The sequence below is a fragment of the Schistocerca nitens genome, chromosome 11, assembly GCF_023898315.1.
Source record: "Schistocerca nitens isolate TAMUIC-IGC-003100 chromosome 11, iqSchNite1.1, whole genome shotgun sequence".
NCBI lineage: Eukaryota > Metazoa > Arthropoda > Insecta > Orthoptera > Acrididae > Schistocerca > Schistocerca nitens.
The window spans coordinates 197,012,121-197,034,378 of NC_064624.1; positions in this window are offsets into that span (position 1 = coordinate 197,012,121).

A 22,258-nucleotide genomic window follows, 5' to 3' on the forward strand; every position below is an offset into this window, starting at 1 on the left:
AGTGCATTGTCAAACTGTATGTACGCTGTACAACTTCCTTAACACTGAGCTTTGTTTTTTTCCGGTTTAACATAACGTGTGCTATGGTATTAATAAAAGCACATTATCTGACACATTCAGAGAGTTCCAGTTAACGCTATTACCATCATTTTTCGAAAATTAAATCCTCTGCTACTCCTGTTGAAAACTTTGTGCCATTGTCTGGAATTTAAAAAAAACAAATTGGCCCAAGTAATTAATAAATTAAAAATTTTACGAAATTACGTCTTTGCTTCTCTGGATGTTCTGGAAAACTACTGCAGATACACGGCTGGGACATTTTTTATTAGATTCACCAGATCAATGACAACAAAATAAATGGAAATCGTGATTTACTCTAACCTCGTACAGTTTTGCGATGCCTTCATATCAGCGAAGTTGCTAAATTTCAGGCAAAACCTTTTGTTAGCCGTAACTCCGCAACTAAACATTTGCGGACCTCCCCTACTGGCCATTAAAACTGCTCCACCAAGAAGAAATGCAGATGATAAACGGCTATTCATTTGACAGATATATTATACTGAAACTCACATGTGATTACATTTTCACACAATTTGGGTGCATAGATCCTGAGAAATCAGTACCCAGAACAACCACCTCTGGCCGTAATAACGGCCTCGATACGCCTGGGCATTGAGTCAAACAGAGCTCGGATGGTGTGTACAGGTACAGCTGCCCGTGCAGCTTCAACACGATACCACAGTTCATCGATAGCAGTGACTGGCGTATTGTGAGGAGCCAGTTGCTCGGCCACCATTGACCAGACGTTTTCAATTGGTGAGATTTCTGGGGAATGTGCTCGCCAGGGCAGCAGTCGAACATTTTCTGTAGCCAGAAAGGCCCGTACAGGACCTGCAACATGCGGTCGTGCATTATCCTGCTGAAATGTAGGGTTTCATAGGGATCGAATGAAGGGTAGAGCCACGGGTCGTAACACATCTGAAATGTAACGTACACTGTTCAAAGTGCCATCAGTGCGGACAAGAGGTGACCGAGACGTGTAACCAATGGCACCCCATACCATCACGCCGGGTGATACTCCAGTATGGCGATGACGAATGCACGCTTCCAATGTGCATTGACAGCGATGTCGCCAAACACAGATGCGACCATCGTGATGCTGTAAACAGAACCTGGATTCATCCGGAAAAATGACGTTTTGCCATTCGTGCACCCAGGTTCGTCGTCGAGTACACCATCGCAGGCGCTCCTGTCTGTGATGCAGCGTCAAGGGTAACCGCAGCCACGGTCTCCGAGCTGATAGTCCGTGCTGCTGCAAACGTCGTCGAACTGTTCGTGCAGATGGTTGTTGTCTTGCAAACGTCCCCATCTGTTGACTCAGGGATCGAGACGTGGCTGCACGGTCCGTTACAGCCGTGCGGATAAGATGCCTGTCATCTCGACTGCTAGTGATACGAGGCCGTTGGGATCCAGCACGGCGTTCCGTATTACCCTCCTGAACCCACCTATTCCATATTCTGCCAACAGTCATTGGATCTCGACCGACGCGAGCAGCAATGTCGCGATACGATAAACCGCAATCGCGATAGGCTACAATCCGACCTTTATCAAAGTCGGAAACGGGATGGTACGCATTTCTCCTCCTTACACGAGGCGTCACAACAACGTTTCACCAGGCAACGCTGGACAACTGCTGTTTGTGTATGAGAAATCGGTTGGAAACTTTCCTCATGTCAGCACGTTGTAGGTGTCGCCACCGCCGGTGAATGCTGTGGAAAGCTAATCATTTGCATGTCACAGCATCTTCTTCCTCTCGGTTAAATTTGGCGTCTGTAGCACGTCATCTTCGTGATTTAGCAATTTTAATGGCCAGTAGTGTATGTGTATATGAACTGTTTTCTTTAGTTTTACTTGTAGAAGAACATATTAAAATATTTGCATATTTTCGTGAATCACCCTGAACACACAAACGATGCTGCAAACAGAGTGGGCTGCAGTCTGCGGTTGGTTGTTGACGATGATCTGGTGTACGGCAAGGTGTCGAAGTTGAGTGATTGCAGGGTGTGGCGAATGGCAGCTGGTTCTAAATGTATAAAAATGCAAGTTAATGCGGACTAGAACGAAAAACAAACCTGTAATGTTGGGATACAGCGTTATTAGTGTCCTGCTTGGCACAGTCAGGTCGTTCAACTATCTGGGCGTCACGTTGCAAGGCGATGTGAAATGGGACGAGCACGTAAGGATTGTGGTAGGGAAGGCGAAAGCTTTGGGAGAATTCTGGGAAACTGTGGTTGGGGTTGTTTGGGGGAAGAGCCGAAACTGCGAGGTTATCGGTCTCATCGGATTAGGGAAGGACGGCCAAGGAAGTCGGCCGTGCCCTTTCAAAGGAACCATCCCGGCATTTGCCTGGGGCGATTTAGGGAAATCACGGAAAACCTAAATCAGGATGGCCGGACGCGGGATTGAACCGTCGTCCTCCCGAATGCGAGTCCTGTGTGGAAACTGTGGTAACGGAGACCTCATATAGGACGCTGGTGCGACCTTTTCTTGAGTACTGAGTGTTTGGATTCGTACCAGGTCGGATTAATGGAAGACACCGAAGAAATTCAGAGTCGCAATGCCTAATTATCCTGATAATTCTAGAATATAATAATTCCAATCCCAAAGAAAGCAGGTGTTGACAGATGTGAATATTACCGAACTATCAGTTTAATAAGTCACAGCTGCAAAATACTAACGCGAATTCTTTACAGACGAATGGAAGAACTGGTAGAAGCCGACCTCGGGGGAGATCAGTTTGGATTCCGTACAAATGTTGCAACACGTGAGGCAATACTGACCCTACGACTTATCTTAGATTAAGAAAAGGCAAACCTACGTTTCTAGGATTTGTAGACTTAGAGAAAGCTAAAGGTGGCAGGGGTAAAACACAGGGAGCGAAAGGCTATTTACAATTTGTACAGAAACCAGAAGGCAGTTATAAGAGTTGAGGGACATGAAAGGGAAGCAGTGGTTGGGAAGGGAGTGAGACAGCGTTGTAGCCTCTCCCCGATGTTATTCAATCTGTATATTGAGCAAGCAGTAAAGGAAACAAAGGAGAAATTCCGAGAAGGTATTAAAATCCATGGAGAAGAAATAAAAACTTTGAGGTTCGCCGATTACATTGTAATTCTGTCAGAGACAGCAAAGGACTTGGAAGAGGACTTGAAAGGAGGATATAAGATGAACATCAACAAAAGCAAACGAGGATAATGGAATGTAGTCGAATTAACTCGGGTGATGCTGAGGGGATTAGATTAGGAAATGAGACACTTAACGTAGTAAAGGAGTTTTGCTATTTGCGGAGCAAAATAACTGATGATTGTCGAAGTAGGGAGGATATAAAATGTAGACTGGCAATGGCAAGGAAAGCGTTTCTGAAGAAGAGAAATTTGTTAACATCGAGTATAGATTTAAGTGTCAGGAAGTCGTTTCTCAAAGTATTTGTATGGAGTGTAGCCATGTATGGAAGTGAAACATGGACGATAAATAATTTGGACAAGAAGAGAATAGAAGCTTTCGAAATGTGGTGCTACAGAAGAATGCTGATGATTGGATGGGTAGATCACATAACTAATGAGGAAGTGTTGAATAGAATTGAGGAGAAGAGGAGTTTGTGGCACAGGTTGACCAGAAGAAGGGATTGGTTGGTAGGACATGTTCTGAGGCATCAAGGTATCACCAATTTAGTACTGGAGGGCAGCATGGAGGGTAAAAATCGTAGAGGGAGACCAAGAGATGAATACACTAAGCAGATTCAGAAGGATGTAGGCTGCAGTAGGTACTGGGAGATGAAGAAGCTTGCGCAGGATAGAGTAGCATGGAGAGCTGCATCAAACCAGTCTAAGGACTGAAGACCACAACAACAACAGGTTCGAGCAAACATTTAAGTGTTACGGAGGTGCTTCGGATACTCAAATGGGAATCCCCGGAGGAAATACGACGTTCTTTTCGAGAAACACTACTGAGAAATGTTTAGAGGAACAGCAATTGAAGCTGACTGCAGAACGATCCCTCTGCGGGCAACATACACCACATAGATAAGATACGAGAAATTAGGTCTCGTACAGAAGCATGTAGTCAGTCGGTTTTCCTTCTCGCTATTTGAGAATGGAACTGGAAAGAAAACGACTATTAGTGGTATGGGGTACCCTCCGGCAAGTGCTGTAAGGTGGACTACAGAGTATCGATGTAGATGTAGATGTAGATGCAGACACTACTGTAGCAAGCTGTGAGATTTCGAAATAGTTTCAGTGATGGAACCTTCAGGAGAGTCCACAGACTGTTTACACGAATTTGGAAGGAAGTGTGGAGGAAAGCAAGACCATGGTGGTAACCAGAGAGGATAGAGAGGGGAAAGGACAAATTCATATTAAGGGACAGGATACTGAAATACTGGACAACTTTAAATATTTGCGAAGTGTATTAATGGGGAATGCTCGTTTGGTGACAGAAATTAGCAAAAGAATGCAGCAGAGTAGTACATTTTACTAGTGTATGAGGGGCTTGGTGTGGGGAAGGGGAGTGCAAATGCGGCCCAAACTGGTGCTATGCAAGACTTACTTCACACCCATTGTAATTTACGGCTCAGAGACTTGGACTATGAAGAGAGGAGAGTAGCATACAATCCAGTGAAATTAAGTTTCTGAGAAGTATGCTAGGGAAGACGATGAGAGACAGAGGGCAAAATGAAGATGTTAGAAAGGAAATTGGAGTGGAGAAGTTGACTGAGAAAATTGAAAAGAATAGATTGAAACTGTTTGGGCATGTGAAGAGGATGGGAGAGAGAAGAATACCAAGAAGAATTTCTTGATACAATAATTTAGCAACACCCGTATGTATTGTAGAAATTTATTTTATGAACTTCTTATGTGCTACGAGTTTCGGCATTGCATTGATGCCATCTTCAGGCCCCACACTTCATAGTCGTTAAGACGCTATACACGGAAGGAGCCGTATAACTGGATCCACCAAGAGCTGATGCATAAAGATTTGATTCACGGATCCAGTTATATGGCACGCTCCGTTTATAGCGTTTTCACGACTATGACGTGTGGAGCCTGAAGATGGCATCAATGTAATGCCGAAACTGGTAGCACATAAGAAGTTTATAAAATAAATTTCTACAATACATACGGCTGTTGGTAAATTATTGCATCAAGAAATACGTGCCAGCCGTTGTCCCATGGTCCATAATGGATCAACGAAGACCAAGAAGAATGGTGTTCAAGATTGAGGGCATGAGACCAAGAGGAAGACCGATAACAAGATGGATCGATACAATAAAGATGAGTTTAAGGAGGAGAAACCTGCTATGGAACCAAACTGTGGAAGAAGAATGGTGGAAAGACCGAGTGAAGTGGCGAAGTACCATTGATACCCCAACTCGACCAGATGTTGGATAGAGGGGAAACGAAGATGATGATGATGATGATGGAAGGAAGAAACGACGCACTGAAATGTGCGAAAACAAACGTGTAAAACAAAAGTAGGTCATGGGACTGGAGGATATCAACTGGAAGGAAAACATTATTTCCAAGAGCGATACAGGTGCCGACTGCATATATATTATCACACAGAGTTTGTTCTCTGTGCATAACATAGTAGAAGCAAGTTGTCCAGAAACATTATACTGAAACGCGATTTAAATTGGGCTGATACACAATACAAAATATCTGAGAACGCTTTGCAACCTCCGCACTATATTTTTTTATGGCATTTAGCTCAACTTTACCCCCCACACTATAAAAAAAAACATAGTGATCGTACGGCATTCTTGGCCCGGGGGCTCCATTCGGGGGAGTTCGGCCGCCGTATTGCAAGTTCTTTATAGTGACGTCACATCGGCGACTTGCCAATCAATAATGATGAAGGACACACAACACCCAGTCCCCTGCCGGGAATCGAACCCGGCCCCCCTGCGTGATAGGTGGTAACGCTACCACTACGCTAAGCAAGCTGACACACTCTTTTAAAGTCTAGATATTACTAACACTATGTCCACACTCACTGTTATCCACCATAAAGTCGTATGCTAACATTTGATTAAACTGAAGCTAATTTGCGCTGAACTGTAATTGATTTGAATGTAACTTGCCTTGTATTAAACGTGCAACTGTAGTAAAAGGATCATCTGGCCGTAATCAAAATTTCCGCTTACCTCGCGTCTTGACAACATTGTTGCAGATTTCTCGAAAACACAACAGCGACTTAGTTAAATTTCTATTTGTAAATAAATTTTCCAAACTACATCCAGACTGTGAGATGTGATAATGCTTAATGATAAACAGTGGTGTGTGAAGAGTAACTCTTCGTATGAAATGATATTCCAAGACAACAATTTTAGAATGAAGTATATAATCGAAAAGACAGAGTTGGTCTGATCAATACTACGCTTAACAAAGTGAACAATGATTTAAAAACGGAACAATCTTAACAGAGAATTTATATAAAAACGAAACAGATTAATCAGCTGATATGTTAATATATGACTCAGCGAAGCGGGGTGGTCATTCTCTCAGCTCTGGTGATGGAAGTTGGTTTCTTCAGTACGATCCAGAGAGAAAACGTCAAAGTTCGCAATGGTGCTGAAAGGGATCACCCAGTCCAAAAGAAGCTCGCATGTCAAAGTCAAAGATGAAATGCATGCTTGTGTGCTTCTGTGATTCCAGGGGAATTGTTCATAAATAGTGGGTGCCTCCTGGACAAACAGTTAACCAATATCACTACAAAGAAATTTTAGAAAGACTTCGTAAAAGAGTTCTTCGTGTCCATGCCAACATTGCTGATAATCGGATTCTGCATCACGACAATGCGCCATCCCACACTGCTCTGTCAGTACAGCAGATTTTAACCTCAAAACAAATTTCACTGCTACCACAGCCACCTTATTCACCAGACATCGCTCCGTGCGACTTTTTTCTATTTCCAAGAGTCAAAACGGCGCTCAAGGGACACCATTTTGAAACAACACAAGATGTCTAAAAAGCTGTGACGAGGATCTTGGAGGATATTACAGAAGATGAGTTCCAGAAATGTTACTGTCAATGGCAGAAGCGCTGGAAAAAGTGTGTGGAATCAGAAGGCAACCTCTTTGAAGGAGACAACACTAAACTTGACTAAAACGGTAAGCAACATTATTTTTTACATCAGTCTCAATATTTTATTGTCGCACCTCGTACAGGGTTATTACAAATGATTGAAGCGATTTCACAGCTCTACAATAACTTTATTATTTGAGATATTTTCACAATGCTTTGCACACACATACAAAAACTCAAAAAGTTTTTTTAGGCACTCAGAAATGTTCGATATGTGCCCCTTTAGTGATTCGGCAGACATCAAGCCGATAATCAAGTTCCTCCCACACTCGGCGCAGCATCTCCCCATCAATGAGTTCGAAAGCATGGTTGATGCGAGCTCGCAGTTCTGGCACGTTTCTTGGTACAGGAGGTTTAAACACTGAATCTTTCACATAACCCCACAGAAAGAAATCGCACGGGGTTAACTCGGGATAGCGTGGAGGCCATGACACGAATTGCTGATCGTGATCTCCACCACGACTGATCCATCGGTTTTCCAATCTCCTGTTTAAGAAATGCCGAACATCATGATGGAAGTGCGGTGGAGCACCATCCTGTTGAAAGATGAAGTCGGCGCTGTCGGTCTCCAGTTGTGGCATGAGCCAATTTCCCAGCATGTCCAGATACACGTGTCCTGTAACGTTTTTTCGCAGAAGAAAAAGGGGTCGTAAAGTTTAAACCGTGAGATTGCACAAAACACATTAACTTTTGGTGAATTGCGAATTTGCTGCACGAATGCGTGAGTATTCTCTACCGCCCAGATTCGCACATTGTGTCTGTTCACTTCACCATTAAGAAAAAATGTTGCTTCATCACTGAAAACAAGTTTCGCACTGAACGCGTCCTCTTCCGTGAGCTGTTGCAACCGCGCCGAAAATTCAAAGCGTTTGACTGTGTCATCAGGTGTGAGGGCTTGTAGCAATTGTAAACGGTAAGGCTTCTGCTTTAGCCTTTTCCGTAAGATTTTCCAAACCGTCGGCTGAGGTACGTTTAGCTCCCTGCTTGCTTTATTCGTCGACTTCCGCGGGCTACGCGTGAAACTTGCCCGCACGCGTTCAACCGTTTCTTCGCTCACTGCAGGCCGACCCGTTGATTTCCCCTTACAGAGGCATCCAGAAGCTTTAAACTGCGCATACCATCGCCGAATGGAGTTAGCAGTTGGTAGATCTTTGCTGAACTTGGTCCCGAAGTGTCGTTGCACTGTTATGACTGACTGATGTGAGTGCATTTCAAGCACGACATACGCTTTCTCGGCTCCTGTCGCCATTTTGTCTCACTGCGCTCTCGAGCGCTCTGGCGGCAGAAACCTGAAGTGCGGCTTCAGCCGAACAAAACTTTATGAGTTTTTCTACGTATCTGTAGTGTGTCGTGACCATATGTCAATGAATGGAGCTACCGTGAATTTATGAAATCGCTTCAATCATTTGTAATAGCCTTGTATTTATATTACATGCGCCCAGTACTTTGCAACCTCCAATGCGCTTGAAGTGGCTTGCAAGGGACCATTCTTCGTGCAGTATGTAGGGCACTGAAGCATGTAGCTTGTCCTCGTCCACAATCACAGGACGCGTCTTCCGTTATGAAGCGCCATCCCCTCAGTTTGTTTCTGGATCGTCCAACTCCTGACCGTAATCTGTTTAAGGATTTCCACAGCAGACAGCTTTCACTGTGTCCAGGTGGTAGTTTTTCAGCGCGTGCATCCATCCGCGCAGGTGAGGCGTCGACTTCTTCCATAACTGCAGCCTTGCCTCCTCTGGTGGAACGGTGAGCCTGTCGGATGTCCTCAGGAAACTCTTTCGCGAGCTCAGCCGTCGGTGTGGTGTATTACGTCCGTGTAGAGGATGGTCACTGTTCTGTTCCACTTCCAATCTGTCCTTGCTCTGCGCAGCCACGGTGGCGCTATTCCAGCCAGGTAGTAGAGCTTATCAGTTGGGGTAGGTCTTAAGCAACCTGCAGGTTTCGTTGAGAGCAGTGTCTACTTGTCTGGAAGAGATGACCTGTACCAGACTGAGGAAGCGTATTCGTCAGTAGAAAAGCACAGTGCGATTGCAGAAGAACGAATAGGTTGTGGACGTTAGCCACAATGTGTCCCCGCTAGTTTGCTAATTAGGTTGTTTCGAGTGGAGATTTTCATTCTGGTGTTCTTGCAGTGGGTTTTGATTGTTAGAGTTCTATCGAGAGTGACTTCCAAGAATTTAATATTACTTCATTCGCGATTCCCTGTCACAAATGTCGGAGCTCGTAGTAACCGACGAGAAATCGAGTTTTGATCTTCTGTTTATTGTTATTATTATTCTCAAGTCACAAACATACAAATTTACACTAGCCATAAACATATATATATATATATATATATATATATATATCTTACCCCTAGTGACATGTGACTCTACATCCTTACATTTGTACTCTCCTATATATGAGAGAGAGAGAGAGAGAGAGAGAGAGAGAGGCACATATCACTACGGCGAAGATAGATACTGCCTACAGAAAAATTCAAGAGGCGTTTGGAGAAAAGAGAACCACTTGTATGAATATCAAGAGCTCAGATGGAAACCCAGTTCTAAGCAAAGAAGGGAAAGCAGAAAGGTGGAAGGAGTATATAGAGGACCTATACAAGGGCGATGTACTTGACGACAATATTATGGAAATGGAAGAGGATGTAGATGAAGATGAAACGGGAGATATGATACTGCGTGAAGAGTTTGACAGAGCACTGAAAGACGTGAGTCGAAACAAGGTCCCACCAGTAGACAACTGGTGAGCAAGATGTATGAGACAGGCGAAATACCCTCAGACTTCAAAAAGAATATAATAATTGCAATCCCAAAGAAAGCAGGTGTTGACAGATGCGAAAATTACCTAACCATCAGTTTCATAAGTCACGGCTGCAAAATACTAACGCGATTTCTTTACAGAAGAATCGAAAAACTGGTAGAAGCCGACCTCGGGGAAGATCAGTTTGGATTCCGTAGAAATGTTCGAACACGGGAGGCAATATTAACCTTACGACTTATCTTAGAAGAAAGATAACGGAAAGGTAAACCTACGTTTCTAGCATTTGTAGACTTAGAGAAAGCTTTTGACAATGTTGACTGGAATACTCCCTTTCAAATTCTGAAGGTGGTAGGGGCAAAATAGAGGGAGCGAAAGGCTATTTACAATTTGTACAGAAACCAGATGGCAGTTATAAGAGTCGAGGGGCATGAAAGGGAAGCAGCGGTTGAGGAGACAGGGTTGTAGCCTATCCCCACTGTTAGTCAATCTGCATACAGAGTAAGAAGTAAAGGAAAGAAATGAAAATTCGCAGTAGGTATTAAAATCCATGGAGAAGAAATAAAAACATTGAGGTTCGCCGATGACATTGTAATTCTGTCAGAGACAGCAAAGCACCTGTAAAAGCAGTTGAACAGAATGGACAGTGTCTTGAAAGGAAGATATAAGATGAACTTCAACAAAAGCAAAACAAGGATAATGGAGCGTAGTCGAGTTAACTCGGGTGATGCTGAGGGAATTAGATTAGGAAATGAGACACTTAAAGTAGTAAAGGAGTTTTGCTATTTGGGGAGCAAAATAACTGATGATGGTCGAAGTAGAGAGGATATAAAATGTAGACTGGTAATGGCAAGGAAATCGTTTCTGAAGAAGAGAAATTTATTAACATCGAGTATTGATTTAAGTGTCAGGAAGTCGTTTCTGAAAGTATTTGTACGAAGTGTAGCCATGTATGGAAGTGAAACATGGGCGATAAATAGTTTGGACAAGAAGGGAATAGAAGCTTTCGAAATGTGGTGCTACAGAAGAATGCTGAAGATTACATGGGTAGATCACATAAATAATGAGGAGATATTGAATAGAATTGGAAAGAAGAGAAATTTGTGGCACAATTTGACTAAAAGAAGGGACCGGTTAGTAGGACATGTTCTGAGGCAACAAGGGATCACAAATTTAGCATTGGAGGGCAGCGTGGAGGGTAAAAATCGTAGGGGGAGACCAAGAGATGAATACACTAAGCAGATTCAGAAGGATGTAGGTTGCAGTAGGTACTGGGAGATGAAGAAGCTTGCACAGGATAGAGTAGCATGGAGAGCTGCATCAAACCAGTCTCACGACTGAAGACCACAACAAATATATATATATATATATATAGATACTATATATATATATATATATATATATATATATATATATATATATATTGTATCTATATTACACGTGGCCAGTACTTAGCAATCTCCCAGGCGCTTAGAGCGGCTTGCAGGAGACGGTAAATGACAGCAACGTCCGACAACAATCTATGAGGGCTGCTCCGATTGTCTCTTAGATCATTTATGTAGATCAGGAACAGCAGGAAGACTATAACACGTCCATGGGGACCGGCGGATGTCAGTTCTGTTTTACTCGATGATTTCCCGACCGTTACTACGAACTTTGACCTTTGTGACAGGGAATCACGAATCTAGTTGGACAACTGAAGCTATAGTGCATACTCGCGTATTCATCAGCGGTCTCTTTTGAGGAACAGTGTCAAAAGACTTCTGCAAATGTAGAAATACGGAATCAGTTTGACATCCCCTGTCAATAGCACTTATTACTTCGTGTGAATAAAGAGCTAGTTGTGTTTCACAAGAATGATATTTACAGGATCAGTGATATGTGCCAATAAACCGTTTTCTTCGAGGTAATTCATAGCGTTAGAATTCAGTGTACGTTCCAAAATCCTATTGCAATTCAAAGTTAGTGATAATGGTCTGTAATTAATCGGATTGGTGTCACAGTTTCCAGTCTTTTGGTACGGATCTTTCATCGAGCGAGTGCTATTGTGAGCTAAGGAAGTTTAGATGGTGTGCAATGCCTAAGTTCAGCTGGATACGTAAATGATGTCGTCTGCCCTGTATCGAATGTTATCTCGCCAGCTGGAATAGCTTACGCTGTAACTTTACTTAAGTAGTGTTATTATTCAGCAGATTACAAGAATGGCACTCGTTGCGCTTTTGTTTCACATACATACACTGAGCAAAATTAAAATAATTTGTATACGCGATGCGCAGTCGCGTCCAACAACTTTCACGTTGTCCAACCGTTCCGAGTTTAGTTTAACTGAGATGACTTTAACTGCTATTTCTAAACTCATTTAGACTCTAGCGACTGACAATGAATCGAAAAGGCAATAACACCACGGTTTACTAGCAAACACAAGGTACAACTATTATCACTTTCAAACCTACACACCACGTATACGTTACATCTTCAGTTACGTAACGTATTATAAAAACTACTGCTTTAATGGCAATTCTATTATTTGCAAATATTTTCAAGAACCCTTTTCATTAATATGGCAAAGCTGTTCTCAATAGAAAACCAATATAATTCATGCAAAGTCGTATCTTCACACTACGATAATACGACGTAATTCAGTTTAATCAGTCCAGCAAAATGTTGAGGGTTTGTGGGTTTATTCTCATATACTACTACTGACTGCAGAATATACTGACGGCCTTGTTAAAAGTAACTTCAATTAAATTACTTTGATATCTTTTTATGTGTAATTATTTTTCGATTCTTGCTGTTTAGCGTAAAAATATGTCTTTCCTTTTGTTGACTCAAAGATATAATATACTTTCTCGCTCAGATGCCACTATTACGTAAATAGCGTCTCTGATTTAGAGTACTTATTACTAGAATATTTAACTGTATACTTTTATGTCCAATTTGGTGTTACTTCCTAGTAAATATGACCCCTTTTAATAACTTCCAAGTTTTTTTCTTTTTAATTACTGGAAGTTCGTTTGACGTAACAGAAAGAATAATTAATACCTTTGGTTCAAAATACGGTTTACGTGACGCGTTCTCGCAAACTGTTTCTCATGCATAAATCTCTTTCAAGTAACTAGAAATTGTAAGTCGAATGTGTTCGTGTTGCTGCATATTTAATCAATAAAGAACTTTCCAAATAACACGACAAATATCGACGCTACTTAAAATTTATTGCTTCTCACAGCACACGTCAACACATTCGCACTACGAAATTAGTTACTTCCTTTGTCAGTCTCGGCTGTGTTTTTCTCTACTTATTGATAAAAGTTCAATTATCATTTACTCACTTCGTATACACGTCTGATAGAGTGACAAGTAAACTATGTCCCCACGAAGGGAACCAAATGAACAAAAAGAAAAAAAATACTCCGATTGAATGGTAATTGAAAGTTCAAGCTCTTCAGGCATTGACAATACGAAAGTCACTCGTCACGAAAATCTTCAGTAGACAAAATGGTTACACATTGCCTCGTACTATGGTGCCAACTTTTCTGACCTACAATTCCTTTTATTTAGACGTTATGGTAGATCGCAAACTTCACATAACACGCTGCAAAAAAATGGTTCAAATGGCTCTAACCACTATGGGACTTAACATGTGAGGTCATCAGACCCCTAGACTTAGAAACCTAACTAACCTAAGGACATCACACACATCCATGCCGGAGGCAAGATTCGAACCTGCGACCGTAGCAGCCGCGTGGTTCCGGACTGAAGCGCCTAGAACCTCTCGGCCCCAGCGGCCGGCTAACAAGCTGCATGCTGTAGCAAAATAAGAAACAGTTCCCTGTCTATGAATCGTTAGCGGCTGCCAAACGAAATATAAATTACATCGAGACTTCCGAACGTGAATCCCAATAACCCTACAACCAATCACCACCAAACAAGCACGAACTCTGTCACCTTAGAGTCGGCCAACAGATTTACTAACGCCCTTCCATGGGACTGTAGAACCCCTAAAGTCCAAATAAACTAACTTCCACTGGAATTATCCAGCTTCACAAACACACAACTTACTGCACCAGCTCCTAACTCCAATAGGCGATATCCCTAACCCACTTTATTGCATTTGCACCTTAACTAATCAAATTCGGTAATTTCCAAGAATGATTGCCTATCGAAATCGCGGGGTCCAAACGATAAATATCGAACGTGCAATCCTAAATCGATCACGCGACTCTGGTGGCGGACGTTATGATGAATTATTTGTGATCGTCATTTTTATCTGGTTTCCGTCGTTCCCTTACTTGCTCTAAGTTACATACCTCCGCGAATTAATGGCAAAGAAGGAATTGTTCCCGTATCGTACACATCACATGGACTTTCACATACGCCAACACCTACGACGAGTAAGGTAAGTCATCTACTTCGTAATTACGTACAAGTACTTTTGTAACGGTCTTCTTTTGTCATTGGTGTAGTGACCACCGTAAACATACTAATAGCGCCCGCCACCAGAGTCGCGTGATCGATTTAGCATCGCATGTTCGATATTTATCGTTTGGACCACGCCATTTCGACAGGCAATCATTCTTGGAAATTACCTCAAATTCTAACATGCGGAACATTACGATTAGGAACACTACTAAATTTCCTAAGCCGCACAATTTTCCGAACGAGGTAACCGCTGCGTCCCTGAGCAGTTAGACTTACCGATCCATGCAGACTCTTAACAATATCATCTCCCGTGTGGCCATCCGCTACGTCTTAGGGCAAAACGGGGATTCACCTAACTGTCTGACAATGGCAATCTCGAGGAACCATATCACAGACAAAATGCAACGATTTTTTTGGCTTCACAATAATGTTCGCAGTGGGGATTAGGTCTCGCAGCGTCACATAGCAACCACATTTCTGCGATGGTGGAATATCTCCGGACTCCGCCCTCGTCGCTGCCCAGTCTCTGCTTTCCTGCACAGTTGACGGGTTTTGCAGCCGTTTGTCGACTTGGATATCTACAACATATGTGCTAAAAGGTATAGGCACAGGGTTAAATTTTATATTGAACCAGAGATGGTCAAATGTAGTGTCGATTGTATAGCAGCGTCGCTGCTCAACAGCGATCGCTGGTTCAAGGTGTTATGGGTAATTTGTTAGAGTAACTTTAGAGTAACCTTAAATAGGGTGATGTATGGAGCACTCTCAAGTGTAAAGATGTGTTGTATCTGATGTGTGCTAGATATATACTTACTGGCTACGAGCAGTAATGATTTTTTATTCGCAAGATACCATACAGGTATCCAATGCGCGTATTCGTAAGCGATGATTGAGACAGCATACAGCACTCACATCCAATGATTTTGTAAAGCTAGCTGCTAATCTGTAATTAGCTTATTGTGTATTAATTGTGAGCGTTATTAATTTTCAAAGCATGAAAATACAGGGTGGCGCACGAAATGTGTTACCATTTTGTTTTTGAATATAAACTTTATTGTCAGTACAATCTGAAAGGAACATATACTACAATGAAGAGCCGTCCATGGAGATTTGTTCTAAATCAGCACATGCTCAATATGTCCACCATTTCGTTTCCTAACTTCCTTCAAACGAACACTGAAGTTAGTGATTACCCTACGGCACATGTCTTTCGTAATTTCACGGCAAGCTTGAAGAATAAGTCTTCTGAGCTCCATTAAATCACGTGGACGTTTCGGGAAAATTTTTTCCTTTAGGTACCCCCAAAGATGCATTGAGGTCTGGACTATTGGGGGGCCAATTTTGTCCGTCATTGAAACGACCTGGAAACCTGAGTGAAATGATCCGCATGTCGAAGTGCACGTGTAAAAACTCCAACACAGTGTTGGCAGTATGTGGCCTTGCTCCATCTTGCACGAACCACTGTGTGTTGAAGGGCAAGGCAGTAGCAAGAAGCTGTGGAATGGAGCTATTGCGAAGCGTGCTCAAATAACGCTCGCTGTTCACAGTTTCTTCAAAGAAAAAGGGTCCAATAAGTGCGTGACTGGAAATTGCTGCCCACGCTGCAGTCCTCGGAGCATAATGTTGTCGTTCGTGAAGCACTTGTAAGTTTTCAGTGGCCCAAAAGCGTACATTTTGTTTGTTTTAACCACACCGTCTAAATAGAAATGCGTCTCGTCTGAAAACCAAACGTTGTTGAGAGTTTCTTCCCTATCCTCCATCCACTGAGCAAACAGTAGTCTCTGCTGCTCGTGTTCTTCAGTGAGCTTCTGTGCACAGGTCATCCTGTATGGGTACATATGGAGGTCACTTTTAAGAATGCGTTGAAAGGAGCGTCTGGATATTTCCAGTTGCACTGCTGACTTTCTACACGATTTCCCGGGACTTCTCCGTACAGCAACTCGTACCGCTTCATTATTCTCCGGCGAACAAACAGGCTTAGGCCGAGGTCGCTTCGCTTCCAATACTGTCTGTTCCTTCCTGTACAAATTTATCGTACAACCTGTGGATGGTCTTCTTGCAAGGGACCCATCGTGTGTTAAACTCTTGTCGAAAATGCCTCTGAGTCACAACAAGGCTTTTCGTTTCATGAAAAAGTAACACATTTGACGATCGTTGCTGTGTCGTCAGTCTTCCATTGTCAGCCATTGATGCTTACTAGTCTCCTAGCGGCAGTATCGTGAATTACACCTCATTTCGTAACTCATTTGTCTTTCCAAGCTCTGCTGGTACTGCTGTAGAGATCCCAGCGGGATATGTAATGCGCGTCGTAAATTGTGAAAGAAACAATTGGTAACACATTTCGTGCGCCACCTTGTAGCTGAAATCTAGATCTGCCAATAAAATTTGAAAAGGACGACTGACAGCTGAAATCTATTATTTACGAGTCAATATGTCGCAGAGTGCAACAGCCTCTGAATGGAAGGTAACCTGATAATAAATAAATGTCTTAACAAGTGATAATGGAATCTTACGTATAATTAGATACGTTTTCCTTATTTCACATTTTGCATTACATGAAGTTTAAAGCTTTATTATCACGACGCTGTTCACAAACGCTTATCAACAGATTTTTCTTTCTTTTTTTCTCCTTTTTATTCTTTTTTTTCGGCAATAGTACGATACCCAACTACACGTTACATGAGGACAAAGATCTCGAAAGGAGTGTATTCAGTTTTCTCAGAAATAATTTTTTTTAAAGAGAAAGCTTCCAAGGTGACTTGTTCAAGATAAGTGGAAAGCATGGTTTTGATGTACACTGGAGAGCCAAAGAAACTGTTATACCTGCCTAATATCGTGTAAGGCCCCCGCGAGCACGCAGAAGTGCCGCAAACACGACTTGGCATGAACTAGACTAATGTCTGAAGCAATGCTGGAGGGAAGTGACACGACGAATAATGCAGGGCTGTCCACAAATCCGTAAGAGCACGAGGGAGTCGAGATCTCTTCTGAACAGCACGTTGCAAGGCATCCCAGACATGCTTAATAATGTTAATGTCTGGGGAATTTGGGCCCAGCGGAAGTGTTTAAACTCAGAAGAGTGTTCCTGGAGCCAGTCTGTAGCAATTCTGGACGTGTGGGGTGTCGGATTGTCCTGCTGGAATTGCCCAAGTCCGTCGGTATGCACAATGGACACAAATGGATGTAGGTGATCAGACAGGATGCTTACGTACGTGTCACCTGTCAGAGTCGTATCTACACGTATCAGGGACCTCATATCACTCCAACTGCACACGCCCGACACCATTACAGAGAATCCACCAGCTCGAGCAATCCCCAACTGACATGCAGGGTCCATGGATTCATGAGGTTGTCTCCATACCCGTACACCTCCATCCACTCGATACAATTTGAAACGAGACTCGTCCGATCAGGCGACATGTTTCCAGTCACCAACAGGGCAATGTCAGTGTTGATGGGCCCAGGCGAGGTGTAAAGCTTTGTGTCGTGTAGTCATCGAGGGTTCACGAGTGGGTCTTCGGTTCCGAAAGCCCATATCGATGATGTTTCGTTGAATGGTTCGTGCGCTCACACTTGCTGATGGCCCAGCATTGAAATCTGCAGCAACTTGCGGAAGGGTTGGCCTTCTGTTACTTTGAACGATCACCAGTACTTCAGCATCGCACTTCTTTACGTTCTGCTATTCCGGACAATTCCCATAAACTCTTGAATACTAAGTTGTGATCTGAATCTATTTGTGCTCCTGGATACACCTTACATGCCAATATCTGATTTAGGTATCTGTGTCCGACCATGATATAATCTAACTGAAATCTTCCTGTATTACCCGGCCTTTTCCAAGTATCCAGCCTCCACGCACTGTTTCCAGTTTTCGGGGTGCACTCTGTCTCGTGATGCTCAGTTGAGGAGTTACTCGACCGAATAGTAGCGGCTCCGGTCAAAGAAAACCATCATAACAACCGGGAGAGAGGTGTGCTGACCACCAGCCCCTCCTATCCGCACCCTCAAGTGAGGATGACACGGCGGTCGGATGGTCCCGATGGGCCATTTGTGGCCTGAAGACGGAGTGCTTTTGCCAAGAATACCTCCTCCTCTTGTGATTCTTGAACAGAGTATTCCCTGTGAGTTGATGAAATTTATTACACAACTCAATTAGTATTTCTCCTCTCTCACTCCTTGTCCCAAGCTGATATTCTCTTGTAACCTTCTCTTCTACTCCTTCCCCTACAACTAATTCCAGTCCACCATGACTATTACATTTTCATCTCCCATTACGTACTGTAGTACACTTCCAATATCCTTATATACTATCTCTCCTCATCTTCAACTTGCGACGTTGACATGTATAACTTTTGCTATTGCTGTTGATTCTGATGAGAACAACCCTTTCACTTAACTGTCCCCAGAACTCTCTCTCTCTCCCCTACCTTCCTATTTATGACGAGCCCTAATCCTGTTATACCATTTTCTGCTGCTGTTGATATTACCGTATATTCGTCTGATCACAAATCTTTATCTTCTACTTCACTTCACTGACCGCACCCTGTCTAGGGCAAACCTTTGCGCATTTCTTCTCATATTTTTTTAGTTTTGTACCAGCTCAGACTTTTCACGCTCCGACTCTTCGTATGTTACCGTTGATTATTCACTATTTTCCTCATGGTGCTTCCCCTTGGTGGTGCCCTCCTAGAGATCTGAATGCGGAACTAGTGCTCAAGAGAGGAGGAGCTATACCTGGAAAAGGCGGGGTGGTGAGGGAAGATTTCAGTTAGATTACACCGTGGTCAGACAGAGATTCCGAAATCAGATACTGGATTTTAAGGCATAGCCACGAGCAGATATAGACTCAGGTCACAATTTAGTAGTGATGGAGAGTAAGCTGTAGTTCAAGAGAGTAGGGAAGAGGGCTCTGAGCACTATGGGACTTAACTTCTAAGGTCGTCAGTCCCCTAGAACTTAGAACTACTTAAACCTAACTAACCTAAGGACATCACACACATCCATGCCCGAGGCAGGATTCGAACCTGCGACCGTAACAGTCGCGCGGTTCCAGACTGTAGCGCCTTTAACCGCTTGGCCACCCCGGCCGGCAGTAGGGAAGAATCAGTGCGCTAAGAAGTGCTGTACTGAAGTACTAAGGAAGGAAGAGACACCCATGAAGTTCTCTTACGCTGTAGATGCTGAGATAATGAATAATTCAGTAGGCACCTGAGATGAAGAGGAATCGAAATCTTTAAAAAAGATAATTACAGAATTTGGAGACAAAAACGTAGGTGCAACGAAGATAACTGCGAACAAACCATAGGTAACAGAAGAAATACTTCAGTTGGTCGACGTAAGAAGGAACTACAAAAAAGTTCAGGGAAATTGAGGAATACAGTGTAAGTAGGCTGTTTAGGTTTTTATGTTGGTAACGCCACGTAGCGCTCTGTATGAAAATCACTGGCTGTGCTGTCTGCAGTCTGTGGCTGGTTTGCACTGTTGGAATATTCGCTATTGTAGTGTTGGGCAGCTGGATGTGAACAGCGCGTAGCGTTGCGCAGTTGGAGGTGAGCCGCCAGCAGTGGTGGATGTGGGGAGAGAGATGGCGGAGTTTTGAGAGCGGACGATCTGGACGTGTGTCCGTCAGAAAGAGTACATTTGTAATACTGGATTTCATGAACTGATATATATGATGACTTTTCAAGATTATTAAGGTAAATACATTGTTGGTCCTCTATCAAAGTCTTTCATTTGCTAACTATGCCTATCAGTAGTTAGTCCCTTCACTAGTTAGAATCTTTTATTTAGCTGGCAGTAGTGGCGCTCGCTGTATTGCAGTAGTTCGAGTAACGAAGATTTTTGTGAGGTAAGTGATTTGTGAATGGTATAGGTTAATGTTAGTCAGGCCCATTCTTTTGTAGGGATTTTTGAAAGTCAGATTGCGTTGCGCTAAAAAAAATATTTTGTGTCAGTTTAGTGTCGATCAGAAAAAGTAAAGAGCGAAACGTCTGAGTACGTTCAGTTCTGCTCAGCTGTTTGAAAATCAAATAATGTAAGAGGTTTATCAGCACAGTAATTCATTAATTTTTCTAAGGGGACGTTACAACAGAAATAAAATACAAAAAATGTTCAGGGAAATTCAGGAATACAAAAATAAAATACAAAGTGCAGGGAAGCAAGGGCGAAGTGGGTGCTTGACAAATCTGAAGAAATCGAAAAAAAATTATTGTCTGAAGGGATGACTCAGCATACAAACAAGTCAAGACAACCTTCGGTGAAATTAAATTTAAGGGGCGGTAACATTAAGAGTGCAATGGGAATTTCGTTGTTAAATGCAGAGGAGACAGCGGATTGGTGCAAAGAGTGCACTGAAGGCCTCTGTGAGGGGGAAAACTTGTCTGATGTGATAGAAAAAGAAACAAGAGTCGATGTAGAAGCGATAGGGGATCCAGTATTAGAATCATAAATTAAGGGGGCTTTAGAAGACTCAAGGTCAAAATAGCGCAGAAGAGATGGATAACATTGTATTGAAATTTCTTAAATCATCGGGTGAAGTGGCTGTGGTGTCACGGCCAGACACCACACTTGCTAGGTGGTAGCCTTTAAATCGGCCGCGGTCCGTTAGTATACGTCGGACCCGCGTATCGCCACTGTCAGTGATTGCAGACCGAGCGCCGCCACACGGCAGGTCTAGAGAGACTTCCTAGCACTCGCCACAGTTGTACAGCCGACTTTGCTAGCAATGGTTCACTGACAAATTACGCTCTCATTTGCCGAGAGGATAGTTAGCATAGCCTTCAGCTACGTCATTTGCTACGGCCTAGAAGGCGCCATATTCATCTTCAAGAATGTATTCTGATCAGATAATATTGTGAATCATGTACCGTCAAGAGCGACGTTCATCATTAATGGTTTAAAGTTAAGTATCAAACTAATTACGTCCGATTTCTGAATTCCAATTCCTTGTCATGTTCCAGACCTCACGTCTATATAGTCCTTCCCTCCTCACGCCAGCCTGTGTGAGCTAAAACGCGTGCATTTCGGCCTCCATTCGTAAAACGGTGTGGGCTCTTCTGCCAACACAACAGTGGCAACTAAATGACTATTCTCTTTCGTGTGTGGAATGTATGACACTGGCGACGTATCATCTGGTTTTCGCAAAAACGTCATCCACACAGTTGCGAAGATTGCAAGAGCTGAGAAGTGCGAGAATCATCGCACAATCAGCTTAAGAGCGCATGCATCCAAATTTCTGACAACAATAACATACAGAACAAAGGAAAAGAGAATTGAGGATCGTCTTTACGAAAGGTAAAGGCATCAGAGAGGCAGTTATGACGTTGTCTTGGTAATGGAAGCAATACCATAGAAAAATCATCAAACATTCATACGATCTGTCTAACTGAAAAAAGAATTTGGCAATGCAGTGCAAGACGTTCCAAATTCCGAGAAAAATAGGGATAAGCTATAGGGGAAGACGGGTAAGTACGTGCAAGTGCGAAGACGGAACAGAAAGAGTGGACAACCAAGAACGAAGTTCTCGGATTAAATATGGTGTAAGACAGGGATCTAGCATTTCGCCCCTACTGTTCAATCGGTAGATCGAAGAAGCAGTCATGGAAATAAAAGAAAGGTTCAGAAGTGGAATTATAGTTGAAGGTGAAAGGGTATCACTCATACGATTCGCTGATGACATTGCTACCATGAGTGAAAGTGAAGAAGAATTACAGGATCTGCTGAATGAAATGAACAGTGTAATGAGTACAGAGAGTGGATTGAGAGTAAATGGAAGAAAGAAAGTGATGAGAAGTAGCAGAAATGAGAACAGCGAAAAACTTAGGATCAAAATTGGTGAGCACGAAGTAGATCAAGTTAAGGAATTCCGCCACCTAGGTGGTAACATAACCGATGACGGACGGAGCAAGGAGGACATCAAAAGCGGACTAGCACTGGGAAAAAGG